This window comes from Dicentrarchus labrax, unplaced genomic scaffold (genome assembly GCF_905237075.1).
Source record: "Dicentrarchus labrax unplaced genomic scaffold, dlabrax2021, whole genome shotgun sequence".
NCBI classification, from domain to species: domain Eukaryota; kingdom Metazoa; phylum Chordata; class Actinopteri; family Moronidae; genus Dicentrarchus; species Dicentrarchus labrax.
Window position 1 is genome coordinate 6,463,880 of NW_026136714.1, and position 14,385 is coordinate 6,478,264.

Here is a 14,385-nt window from a genome sequence, read left to right on the forward strand (position 1 = left end):
TTGGGGTTTCTTAATTCTAATTAATGAGAGCCACAGCCGCTGAATAGTGTGTGTGACAGGATGTGAGTAGCTGTTATTACAGGAATAGGCAGGTGGATAGACAGGCAGACGAGAAACATGAACACAAACAGGAAGATGAAGAGACAGCCAAGGCTTGCAGGCGTTGAAAATGAGAGACGCTAGAGATTACTACTGCGTGTGAACAACACAGAAGCCAGACATATGGGGCTGTTTGGTCCCATACAGACATGGGAAGTAGTCAGTGCGTGGGTCAGCCTCCTAAGTCGTGTAGGGGATGCAAGGACAACCACACCCATCCAACCACGCTCATACCACAAATGCATACACTATACCATCTATATAAAACCCTCAGATGACCTCCTATGGTATGAAATGCAATCTGTGATTGCAGCACACACGCGCTCGAATACCTAGTTGGCATATCCTCAGTCATATGACTTTGGAGCCAATTCACCCAAGGGGATCGGCTTTCAGCCACAAACGAGAGGAGCAGATGCTAAAGAAAGAGACAACCGGGGATCAAATTGCATACAGAGTTGCACACATACAAAAATATGCATGCATAATCACACGCAGATACACAGGAAGATATATTTTGTGCAGTGATACATCAACGCCACCGTGATACACAAAAGCACACAAACACAAACAAGAACATAAATAGAGACTAGCTACAGCCAAGCAACCAAGCTGTGCCTCTTGGTGTCAGTGGCATAACATGCTGTCTCTTTTTGAACACACATGCAGACGCACACACATTCATGAACAATAACATACATTTACTGTGCATGTTTCTTATACCATGGGTGGGTTAACTAAGTGAAAAAAAGCAGCAGTGATATTTACACACTTAATAATTAAGAGTGTGTCTACTACCTCAGAGCCCCTGTCAGCCTTTTTTTTAAAATATCAAACCACTAGCGATTTTTCTTTAAAAGAACAGCCTTGTTTCTCTTCAGCTGGAATGCTAGCTGACCCTGACCCTGTCCTATCTCTTGTAGGAATCTATCATTCTGAAGCCACACAGCATAGAAAATGTGACCAGGAAGAGTTTCCCTAAAGGCAAGAAACAACCCCTAAAGTTGAGTTTCTGAGGTGGATTTAAAAACCTATTTTGACATACAGAAGCAAAATGTTGTAATTTTGTTCATTAATTAAGATAAGATAGACTTTATCGATCCCACACTGGGGATATTCACTCGCTACAGCAGCTCCAGATACAACACAATAGATAAGAAAATACACATTAAATACAAATAGAATACAAAAATACAAGATATAATGAAAATAGAAAAAAAATAGAATAAGAGAATAAGAGTTGTATATAGCTTTTTTTATACAGATGTGATTGAAATGGAACATTGCACAGGTGGAGGTAGTGGCATGGTAGCAGGAGGTAATCCAAAAGCACCGACAAATTCTTGTGACGTAAAATCTTTTGGCCCAGAACTCTTTCCCCATTTTCTGTCCCTAGTGATATTGGGTAATATGCCTCGTCCCTATCAATGTAGCCATCCTGTATCTCTGTACACAACCTCCTGTCGGACCTTGGTCTCAGACCAGCCCGGAGCAATCTGAGCAGCCACGACTGGATGATGACACCCTCCCTGAAATGAGATGGTTCTCTTATCTCCCCTGCCCTCTTGGTCCGGCCCTGCCCTGTCCTGTCCTCGGTTGAGGTGCGACACCTTCTTATCCAAGTCTGTCACCACACACACACACACACACACACACACACACACACACACACAGCTCATTCCCTCACACATGAGCTGTCTGGCCTTGCGTGTTTTACCTCCTGCATGCATGAAATCATGTGACAGACATGCAGTGTATTAAGGGAACTGTATGTACCAAAAACTATTGCAAGCGTAAAATGTTTAATTTTATATCAATAATCTTTTTATTGTTTAGTGGACAATACCAATAACGACATTTGTTTGCTTACCATAACTCAGACCAGCTGCAGAGGTCTATAAAGCTAATCACACTCACTCACACAGTAAAAACAGAGAGAGCCGGAGTGCTAGTGACATTGTGCAGCGGATTACCACATTAGAGGAAGTTAAGACAGATGTTCAGGGGGGTTTTACATGTGGAATCGGTTCTGAAAGAGTTGGGGGGGGTTTGGCACTAAGAAGCTAAGAAAGCTTTTTTCTACACCCCTGAACCGATTGTCTGGGGGAGGGTTCCTATTTTAATTGTTTTTGTCTCAACCTTAGACAAGGTATCTGAGAAGGAACTGAGGTGACAGAGGGTTAAGGCAACATGTTTTGCCCTCTGATTTATCATGTTTACAGTCAAATGCAATCCAGTGTCTGAAATAGTCTCTCTCACTTGATTCCTTTCTCTATCTCTCTTCCTCAGCCTGCTCTGCTCTATTTTTCCCTTCAGCCAAAACCCCTTCGTGTCCCTCTTCCTCAGGATCTGCACTCTTTTTTCTTTGATTCTTACTACTCTCCACAGCTCAGTTTCTCTCTTACTCATTTTCAGTGTTTCCTCCTCTTCTCCTCTATTCTTTTCCCAGCACGTAAGGCCTATGTTCCTTAACTTTCCCCTTGTCGTCTTACTCTGCTTTCCGCTCTTGCATACACATTCTTTGCTCACTGACACCCTGTTTAAAAAACAACCAAAGAGGCAGCCAGTAAGAGAGAAACAAACTGTATAGTTGCCATCACCAGCACAATCACTTTTTCTCTCTCTCTTTCTCTCTTTCTTGCCCCCCTCCACTATGTTTTCTCTCTCTCCAAACTTACTGAAGAGGACAAACATCATGTGGTGCTGGTAAGAGAAGAAGACACTGTTGTACGGTGACTGTGAGTCTCTGTTAGTTTTGTTTTTTTTCCCTTTTCTATGTGTGAATGCCTGTGTTGGCGTCCAAGGATGTGTTTGTGTGTGTGTGCATGCATTTGAGAGACTCTCTATGATGATCACTTTAGCTCTTTAATAATTACAAATCTGCATTCCTACATACATGCACGCAAGCACATAAAAACTATCCCACCCGTGCACACACCCCACAGCCTTTAGTCATTCTGGGTCCAGGACTCAAGGCAGACTCTGTTATGTGTGTGTTTCTGTGCATCAGCATGTGTGTGCATGTGATCCAATGTGTGTGCGATATTGCTCAACTCACACAAAGACACAGCTTCTTATATGACTCCCAGCTGTGTGGACTTGGCCCACTCGTCGGCCATCCAGCAGCCAGGAATGTTTGGTGTGTAACCCTACTGGAAAGCCCCAGTTACCCACCCACACACACACACACACACACACACACACACACACACACACACACACACACACACACACACACTCAGAGCCTACTCTGGATTCAACCTACTCCTCTGAGCAGGGGCAGACGGAGGGACGGGCCTCACCCCAAAGGAAGAATGGTTCAAATTCCACAGCTGATAGAAAAACACAGAGGAGTGGGACAGAGCGGAGGAACTGATGTCAACTCTCATCCCCCCACACCCACCATCTGTTCTCTGCTCGCAGTGTAGGAAAAATGAAGAGAAAGGAACAAAAAAAAGGGGGAAATATTTTACTCTTGTGGGTATGGAGCTGATAGCTGGCTGGTGGTTTGGCTGTTGTCAGAGATACCAAGTTTCCCTCCATACTTTGGCCTTTGTGTGCTCTAGCTGATACAGTAACGACAGCAGCCACTGTTTGGCTATGTAGACTCTGAGTGACTCCACTCCTCGGCTATGCCTTCAAGCTGGACTCTCTCATCCAGGCTGCAGGTGGTGGAGATATCTGATTCTGTATTTAATCAAGCCAAGGATACTAAACTTTTGCAAAACACAGACGGACTCGCTGATTGATTACTGTATCACTAAAGAGAGCCTGATTAAAGTAGCATAAAGCAGACGTGGGCAGAGCCAAAGACGGTTATCTAATGCAGTGTTATTTTTAATATTCCAACTGAGAAAATTATTCTTTTTTTATTTTTATAAAAAGTCATTTGTATTGCTTTGTCTAAAATGTATTTACAATCATTTCTCATTGTAACATTGTGTGATATGTCTCGATTATTCTTTTGTAAGTATGCCATTTCTAACTGCAATGTCTCTATATTTAAAAATAAAAAGCCAGTAGAAGCTACATGGCCTTTATCAATGTGCACATTTTGTTCAGGGTTTACTTAAAGTGACACACCCAGACATTAATACACTTTGGTTCTTAACCCTTGACTAAGCATTATATATAAAATGATAAGTTTCGGGGTTTTTTTTAGGGTTTTGCAAATACAGTTGTCAGACAGAATTACATCTAAGATGCCTTAAGACGTCTCAGCTGATACCTCCCACAATGCTTAACAACTACTGTCCGGAGCAGATGGTAAAAAGCAAGCGGTTCAAGTTTGAAGTTTGACTGAAGTTTGTCGATAAGTGCAAAACTGTGAACAACCCAAACTCCAGTGAACCGTCATGCAACCCTAGCCTGTGTGGTCTGCATTGTAGACCTCTTTGTTGCGACCACATACAGTATACAATCCCAAGTTAAAACACAGTCAGGCTATGTGAGTATGGGCACTAATTTCCGTGGCTCTTACCTTTGAAAGACATCCACCTCTGGAATCAGCTCAGGTCTCTTTCGCCTCGACGTCCACTTTCCAATTCACACCCCTCCGCTGCTCTTTTCCCCCTTCAGTTTATTCTGGGCAGCGCTCGTCTCCAGCTTCTCCCCATTAAACTGCAAGGCACAAACACATGCGATCACTTCAGAGCATTCCCCTGGATGACAACATCTAATCATAACTCACATGTTCTAACACTTGCTCCGTTTCAGCCAGGACTAGGACCTCCTCAAATGGTCGGTTTCTAAATGCGCGTGTTTGGTGAGGATCTGCCAGAACTGACAGAAGAAAAACACTCCCGACTGTTGCAGCCGAGAGACGCCAGGAGGAATGTAATTACACGAAGACTGCTGCATATTGCAAAACCTGCAGACATGCTCTTGTTTGCAAGCTCCCCCCGCTATTGTGGTCTGCGATCTGTCTGGGCTGTTGTCCGCCTGTGGTCCTGATGCGAGTTTTTTCCACGTCCCTTTGTTGTTTCTGTCACACCTACAAGGAGGGAGCACATGGAAGAGGGGACCCTTGCCTCGACTTTCTTTTGTCTGTTTGTTTTTTACACAGCAGTGCTCCTCGTCATGGCTGTATGAGTGTTTTCTTTCTTGTTTTTTTTTTAAATAATGATTCGACACTGACTTTACATCACAGATGCATGAGGGATTTGTCCACGAATTTATATCAACTCGCATGCATTTCATCACATCTGTCTAATCTCATCTAATCTCATCTCTAATGATTGTCATTTATTATTTGTTACTCCCCATGTTTAAAAAAAAAAAAAAGACATCTCCTATAATAAAAATCTTTTGTTCTACCGCACCCTTGTTTTTATCCAAGTCCCCTATCTCACCAAATTTCTCGCCTGAAGTTTAGTCCTCGCTGGGGAGTGGGCTGACGCTGCTGTCTCTGTCTCTGTCTGTCTGTCTGTCTCTCTCTCTCTCTCTCTCCTCTCCTCCCCTTTCCTTCTCTCGTTGTCTCTCCCAAGCGGTGGCAGAGCCCAGTTATGTTTCACTCTAGACCAGCCTTCACCCCACAGCGCGCCGGAGTCTATCAGCGAGCGCAGTGACGACAGCCTCCCCAGTGCCACACCCATCCATTCATAAAGTGGAGAGAGTGCCAGCCTCCAGGCCGGACAGTGCGCACGGTGAGGAGGTAGAACAATATGCATCATACTCCTATAAGGACCGGTGATAAAATAAGATATTCTTTCAGGGACTCGTGTGTCTCATAGTTGCGCGTCTCACTTTCTCAATAGGGAATTATAGCTATTTATGACATGGTTACTGTAATGTTTGAATTGTCATACCACCTCCAATTCTGTAGTCGTTTTTCACAAGAATGACATGAAACCATAAAATTTTTTTTTTTTTTTCAAATAGGGTCCTTATAAACAAGCATGTGGTGAGGAATTGGCAGCTGTCCCCCACATTATAGGCCATAGATACAGCCTTGCCTATATAGTTTAGGCTATATGCAGTCAACATAACTTGTAAATTGCATGGTGTTGGGCAACCTGTGTATGTTTAACATGTGCAACAATTAGAGCTGAAACAATTAAAGGTCCAGTGTGTAACATTTGGGAGGCTCCATTTGCAGAATTAGCATAACATATTCACAGGTATGTATTTATTAGTGTATAATCACCTTAATAAAAGAATCCTTGTGTTTTTGTTACCTTAGAATAAGCCGTTTTTATATACAGATGCCACGGGTCCCCTACCATAAAGTCAGCCATGTTGAACCGCCATTTTCCTACAGTAGCCCAGAAGGGACTATGTGTTTTTCTCATGCACACATCCTACATCTCGCTAGACCATTCTCATTCCCAGGTTGTCAAATATGGCTGTGAGCGGGGTTCAATTAGTTGTAATTTGCAACTTCACCACTAGATGCCACTAAATACTACACACTGGTCCCTTTATTAGATAAGTCGATGGCAAATGTTGATAATCAATTCATTGTTTTACTAGTTTTTTTAAAGCAACAATTTGCCAAAATTCACTGCTTCCACTCTTAACTATTACTATTTGTTTTTTTAGTCTTCTTGGCAAATGAAACAACTTTGGGTTTTGGGTTGTTGGTTGCACAAAACCAGAAATGTGAAGACGTTCTCTTAGGCTTTGGGAAACAGTAATCATTTAATTGAGGAAATAATAATCAGATTAATTAATAATGAAAATAATTGTCATTTGCTGCCTTATCCACAATATAATGTGACACTTCATATAAGCTACTGTAATAACAACAAACCTGGCTAATATACTGTGAAAATTCACAGGAAGTCTTGGGCTGTTGCTTACTGCCTCTATAGCTTAAAATCAGGTCCTCCTTGCTCAGTCAGTCAAACTGCCGACTTCATCATGTCCACCTGCTGAACCTGCCTGTTTGTGCAAGGTTGCATAACAATACACAATTCACAGTGTGCACGTGTTTTTACACCTAGGTGTTATCCTTACAACTACCCACCCAATTCATTTTGAAACTATGTGGATGGCTGGGTGGATGTTCAAGTCTAATAACACTATTGTGTAGTACAGTAGGTCCCAACCCTCAGGGAGGATGCTGACTTCAGCCATTGTTCAGTAGTGTACAGTAGCTCAAATTAGAAACTATTAATCACTGGCCAATCATCTGCCACGTGTGTCCTGTCCGTGTTATTCAGACTGGGTTTATTTGCCCAGCTTGTGCTCAGTCTGATCAATGTTAATATATAGCTATTTAATTAACTCAAGGTAGATTTATTGTTTTGAACAGATTTTAATTGGCCAAACTCAGCTGACTCTGATACCCAAGAGATGCCCAGTAGAACCACAACATCTCCTCTGGAACAAATTACTCACTGGCATCATGACAGCAGTAATGGGAGTATATAGAGCTGTACTATTTCTTCTCTTCGGTCTAGATATCTAACAATCCTTGGGTCACAGTCCACCTTTTCTTAACAACTACAGTGCTGACATGATGCTGTCTTTACACCCATCTTAACTGTAACTTACGGCACTGGTTCTCAACCATTTTGGTGTTAAGGACATTTTGGTGTTAAGGACACCAAAATTGATACACATCAGGCCACAGATCCATATTTGATAAGATGTAGTCTCAGGGATCCCTGCCTGATAAGATTCAGTTATTCCACAACTGTTTACACTGCAGGTTGGCAAATGAACAGCGAAGAGTGTGAAATAACAAAATAATATAATAGTCATTATTACACATTTTCTCACTGGGCTAATGTCAATTAAATAATAGTGAAATTCATTTTCTGGGGACCTCATGGATTGAGAACTACTGTTTTAAGAGGCGTGGATTAAACTTGCTATTATGATTCATAATTTGAAAATAGTCACAACATCCTATGGGTTCCTTTGGGTCCCTTTGGGATGTCTTTAGTTGTCACCTGCTGATAACAGCCACACAGCTTGCGTGCAGCTTTGGGACTGTTTTTTGTCAAGGTTGTGCTAACTCAGTTCTGGAAATCTAATCAAATTACAAATTATTAAACTTCTACTTAGAAACAAGCATAGACGGGAAGGCAATGTACAAAATGACACAACAGCAGTCTAATTCAGTCTTTAGTGTCTGCTTGTTTATTTGAGTTGTCATAAAAGCATTTCAGCATCCGCCTCATCAGCATTCCTAAAAAAAATGCCATTCTCTGTGTGTGCATCTTGAACTTGGCAAAAGCATAAAGGTCAGTCAACAGAGGGGCTGTGAGAGTCCCCCTGTCTCTCACAGATTCTTTAAGACTCCTGCTCAGCCAAGCATCTGAAACAGCCATTGTCCTGTGAAGGGAACTGAGCGACCTGCCCAGGCATGCTCCTATCTCAGTGTGTATGCAAGTCCTAAGTAACCACCCTCTAGCTGTGGCCAGCAAGCAAGGGAATCATTACACACAGGGATGCGCACACACCAGTTTAGAAGGGTGGAACATGCTGTAGCCATGCCAGGGATACCTCTGGGATAAAGTATTACTGTAAATGCTAAAAGAATATAAAGAATATACCTTATTTCTGTTCTAGATACAATATTTCCTGAGTTCTGCTGACATTAACTGAAGGCCACATGGCTGTGTATGTATTCAGTCCACTTCTCTGTGTCATTGTCCCATCTCTTCTTCATGGCACACACTGGTGTACTGATCCTTTATCTCAAAGTGTCTTGTACAGCACTTTTCCATTGCCAGCGGCCTCTGCAATAGCGCTATTGATGCAGCCACATGGGCACAATAGGGGCATAATGGGGGCGTCCACATGGTTCACTGTCAGTGAACTCTGTCAGTCTCTTTCCTGAGGGGGCAAACTGCTGAGCCCAGGGGTGTGAAAGCCTGCGTCGGCTGAATTTCTACAAACAAACACAGCACGCAGCACTCAACACTTACATACGAATACACATACATGCACATGCACACACAAAAACAAACAATACAAAACCAACACACTCAGACAAAGTGATGATCTTTGTCCGGCACAGATCGATTTCACTCAGCAACTCTGTACCTCCACTGTGGCATGTCAGCTAGGAGGCCACAATGGCCTTTGACACTGACCATCGAATGACCACAATGTCACCAACCACAATGGGCCCTCTTCGCCTCAGACTCTCTGCTATTCTTCTGCCTGATCTCTCAGACAAAGCAGTGTTACAGCAGTACCAATCGAGCTTGAACAATCGCTCACAAAGGAGGCACTGACTTGGTGTTTCCAACCCTCTTGCCAACTGTACCACATTCTGGGCACTGTGGTGTGAAGGTAAATTGGGATCGTGCAGCTATGCTCAGAAAGATCATTACAACTTGACTTTAGGGCACAGTTTTTGATTTGTAAGAACATATTTCATGAGATTTTGATGTGAGCCACAGTGTCAGGTTTGCATTTATGATATAAATTATCACAAATATCTGAATAAGTTAAAATGGAAATGTAAAAAGCCAATTAAATGTAGAAGACAAACACATTGTATGTTCACGTCCCAGAACACGACAGTAAAAATTTATTCAATTAAGTAGTAATGGCCGTGAGTCAGAGACAGAGAAAACATCTCTCACCCCATGATTCCACTGAGCCGGGAAGTGGTGTATCACTACAGTCGTAAATATTACTCATATACAGGTGCCTAATCTGATATTGAATTGGCTATTTGGAGAAAAAAATCCACCCCTACAATTCTACAATACTCGTTTTATGTGCTACTGTTTTGCATTTCACTTGGCTGTTGCCCCTAAATAAAGCTGAACTCAAACCTGTGTACCTCAAACAAATGCTATTTGACCCCTGATGACCCCATCAGGTTTGTGCAGATTACGTATGCTGTCCATGCACATATGCACACTTTGTGCATGTGCATATGTTTAGTGACCTCAGAAAAAGCAGGGATTTGTGTAATTCTTTGTGATGACTGAGGGGCCAGGTGTCACTTTGTCAGTGTGGCAAGAGATCAGAGAGAAGATGACATAACCCTTACCATGAGTTCATCCCTCAGCCTCTCCATGCATCCACTATCAAGGGGTGCCATCCAGTCCTGGGTCAGCATCCACCCAGTTTTGGGCGGCTGGCCTCCTTGGTCTACACTCCAGGCTACTTGTGTCCCTCCCGGGCGTCACTTAGGCGCTATGAATAGACACTGGCGTATGCTCAGTGCTGTCAGCTGGGCATTGGCACGTGTGGCTCATGTCACCACGGACGCAGCGTAATGCTCTCAACTGCCGTCACTGCACCGATAGCACATTCGGGTCGCCATGGAAACAGGGACGAGCACAGCTACCTCTGCCCTGACATCCATTGGTTGTGTTTTCCAGACGAACTCTGATCTGTTTCAATCTCCTGATTTCTTCATGTCTTTTTTTCCTCATTTCTCTCCTGCTTTTTGTTTTTTCTTTCTTTCTTTCTTTTTTTTCTTTCTGTTGTTTGCGTGACTTATGACGCGCAGAGGGGAACTGGAGGTTTGAGAGACTATCCAGAGGGCTTTATATTTATGAGTCTTTGTCATTGTCATTCTCATTGCTCTAATGAAAAATACAAGAATACACCCATGAACTGATCAAATGTGTATTTATGCAAGGTCTGAGATTTCAAGTCTCCTTTGATATGGTGTAAATGTGTGTCTAGGTGTGTGTGTGTGTGTGTGTGTGTGTGTGTGTGTGTGTGTGTGTGTGTGTGTGTGTGTGTGTGCGTGCGTGCGTGCGTGCGTGCGTGCGTGTGTGTAATGGGTTCCTCTCCGGTGAGTCAACTGCCAAAGCAGGGACATCGTAAGGTCTTCCAAGTACATGGGGCCTGTCACGTCTCTCTTCTCCTCTGACTTTCTCTCATGGCCAAACTTCTCTCTCATTTCCTCTCCCTCTATCCACACAGGCATGCGGTGTGGGAGTGACTGGCCTTAATGGAGGGGTGCGTGGGTCACTGCGTTTTTTCATGGAGGTCCAACAGCTTTCTCAGGAGAAATGAGCAGATTGCAGTGTTTGTACTTCTGCTCCATTTACCACTTTGTGTTTAATCACATATCATTTACTGTGTCCTGGCAGGCAGGCAGGAGGCCAGATGGGTGGAGGGGACAGGTACTAAGTTACTTAAACAAAACTAAAAGACAGGAGTTACTCAGAAGCTGCATCGTCTGCCCAGTATTGTGGAGAGAGTGCGCTTGAGTTCGGCTGGTTTATATCAAAACAATGATAATCCTCCTCTTCCTCCATCTTTTACTGCTCTCCCTCAGCATTGTCATCATGATTAAATATATTTAACAGTTGAAGCAAAAGTCTTAATAGACCTATCTCCATCACACAACAGCTTTTCGCTTATTATCTCTCAAATCAGAAGAGTCAATCTATTGAAACTTTATGGTTATTTACTGTAATAGAGAGATGAAGCAGAATCCAAATGTTCCATAAAACAGTAGAATCAGAGACTCGTTCCTCGTTCTCTCTTACACCACGTGTGAGATACATGAAACTATGACACACACTTTTCAGTGTCAATTTAAGTTCATGTCCGGTGAGTTTAGCAAGATAAAAAAATACGTTAGTGCCAGTTAGTTAAAGTTCAAACAACTCTGAATACTTGGCTACTAGGTCATTGTCTGTATAAGGTAATGAATAGTTGGTGTGTATAGGTGAGCACACGTGTAATGAGTGTGTATTTGTGGTACATGTGCGTTCATGTTGAGTGACAGAACAGCTGGAGAACAGGTTGGGTAAATGGGGTGAGTAGGGCACCACTCCAACTCAGCTTATCTGTTGTGAAAACTTGTGTGTTTGAGCTTTTAAGAATAAAATGTATGTAATTTTACCTGTACTGTATGCTGTCCTTATGCATGGATACAATAGAAAACACAGAACAGCTGAATTTTTATTTTAAATTCTTCATAACCACAAATGTTGCAAAATACAGTGTACAGTTGCAAATTCTTAATATTAAAACAATAGCATTGTCTAAGTAGACTTAAAGAGACAAGAAAGTGAAATGAGCCAGGGAAAAGTGTTATGGATTATAGACCATGTGCAAAATAGACTGAATTTAATATAGAAAGTCCAACAGTAAAAGACAACTTTACTGGGATGCTGCCCGGTGTGAATGTGTGGCAGAGCATTGCTGGAAATGAGTAAGAGTGCTGAGTTACTATACCCCTGGTACTGCAAAGGTCACTCAAATAATGATGAATGTAAGCATGCACTTAAACTTGATGTTCCCCAACCTTGATGATGAAAATAATTACACTGAAGAGTGAATTTGACATTTTAGGTAGATACATTTTGTTTCACTATAATGCCTCGTCCCTGTACTGTACTTTCATAGACTGAGCTTCACTTGTCAGAACAAATGCTGCCTTGATTAATGAACTCCAACCCAGCTCGCCCCCCAACACACACACACACACACAACACATGCACAGAAGAGCTGAACTGAAGACCCTCTGTTGAAACACAACAGGTGCTATATGAAACTGCCCTCTCTGTAGAGCTACCGTTAGGTTAACATTACAGAACCACTGTCATTTTTTGTTTTATCTGTTTTAAAAATAAATGCCGTCGTGAAGTCAACATGCCCAATTCTTCCCACAGACTGAAAAAACAAACACTAAATGCGCTCTTTTGTCATTTTGTCTGCTGAACCACCAGATAACCTCTGTATGACCTCTCTGCAGTGTTAGTTAGCCTGGACTTTCTCCATTGCTGCCAATTAGGAATGGTGTGTGTGTGCACTGAGGTCAATGCCAAGTTGGTCCGCTCAGAAAGCCTGTGTGTCTCTCTTTTGCTCTTTCTCTGTGCCCGATGTTTGATGGAAATGTTTATGTATTTTGTATTCAGGTTGTGCCCTGAAGACGCCCATTCATCTCTTTCATATTAACCCTATTAGCAGCCTCACTGACAGAGCGCAGTGATATGGGTTGCCAGGATATTGCTGTTATTATTGCTGTGAGTCTATTTTGAGAGTCAATAACTCTCTCACCCAAACACTAGAGGAAATGAGAGGGGTGATTATGAGAGAAAAAGAGTGTTTGGGATTTAAAAGCAACCAATTCTGATCAGTTTCAAAAAGCAGATGTGTCAAGCTGGAGTGAATGGAGTGATCTCTTCCATTTTCCTGACTGGAATAAAAGCATGTCAGTCTGGTTTTGTCTCACAGTAACATTTTTTTATTATTATTATTTTTTATTTGATCAAATCTAATTTACAGAAAGAAGGGTGTGAAATGTTAAACACAAGTTATCCCAGATTTTACACTTATCATATTGTTATAATAATTATCTGCCAAAACTAAACCCATACACACTAAAAGTATGCACAAACACACACATAATCATGCACAGACGCACTGATTCAAATCTGAGACAAGACTGACTTCCTTTAGAAGACTGTCTGGAAAATGAATCCCTCATCATTTGAATGGTGCCATCTGCACATATGGCCACATACACACATAGGCATTAACACACACTCACACACTAACACACACTCCAACGTCAGCACATCAACGTCAGACAATCCAAACAGTGCCCAGTGCTAGGCAACCGTGCCATCCCAGTGCAGATGGCAGGGTCTGATCATGTTTATTTTACTCTAATTTAATGCACTTAAGTCCCATTGCCTATCCATGCCTCCTAAATGACGTTGGGGATATGCAGAGTGTGTATTTTGTGTGTGTGTGTGTGTGTGTGTGTGTGTGTGTGTGTGTGTGTGTGTGTGTGTGTGTGTGTGTGTGTGTGTGTGTGTGTGTGTGTACAGGTCAGGACAGACCTAGTTACAATGGACTATGCTTAAAGGGTCAGTGTACTCTTAAGGCTGTATTAACTTCCTGTTTTTCAACAACTTAAATAAAAAAATATTATAAAAAAATATTAAATATATAAATAATATAAAATGTTATAATACAAAAATAAATAAAAGTTAAAGCTGTCCCACATAACCTTGCCTGACAGCAGCCATGCATTTTTCCCCAGCTGCAGAATATTCCATCTATGGCATCCAGTCCAATGGTGCATCCGCATTCTGCAACTCTTTCCACAGTTTACAGCTTTCTCCAGCCCTCATCTGAGGACGTTGAAAGTTTGAAAGTAAAGCTCTCTGCTGCTCTTCCACTCCTGTCCACTTCTCCATATTGCCACCCTTCACATATCAGGAACACAGTTAAAATAGTCAGCCAAAGTTAAGGGTGATGAGGATTCAAGTAGTTGAGGGAAATGCACGATTTTACTGGGCAGTACAGTTTGATCAGTAGAAATAGCCGGCCTCCATTGTTATGTTATCAGCATGAGTAATGGAGTCAAAGACTACACATCCATTGATTCTGTCTGTT

General features: G+C 42.2%; 1 protein-coding gene across 2 annotated transcripts in view; it reads right to left on the bottom strand.

The window, feature by feature from the left end:
• The window catches only part of rhobtb4 (Rho related BTB domain containing 4), a 41,813-nt gene extending 36,196 nt beyond the window's left edge, over nt 1-5,617 (bottom strand). The window contains exons 1-2 of one of the 2 annotated variants that reach the window (XM_051423748.1): nt 5,451-5,617; nt 4,580-4,719 (exon numbers count right to left, since the gene is read on the bottom strand). The gene's annotated coding sequence lies outside the window, so the exon portion shown is untranslated. Of the gene's footprint in view, nt 1-4,579; nt 4,720-4,789; nt 5,391-5,450 lie in introns of those variants that run through there. The other variant, XM_051423749.1, reaches the window with a different exon arrangement.
• Between the last annotated feature and the right edge of the window lie 8,768 nt (nt 5,618-14,385).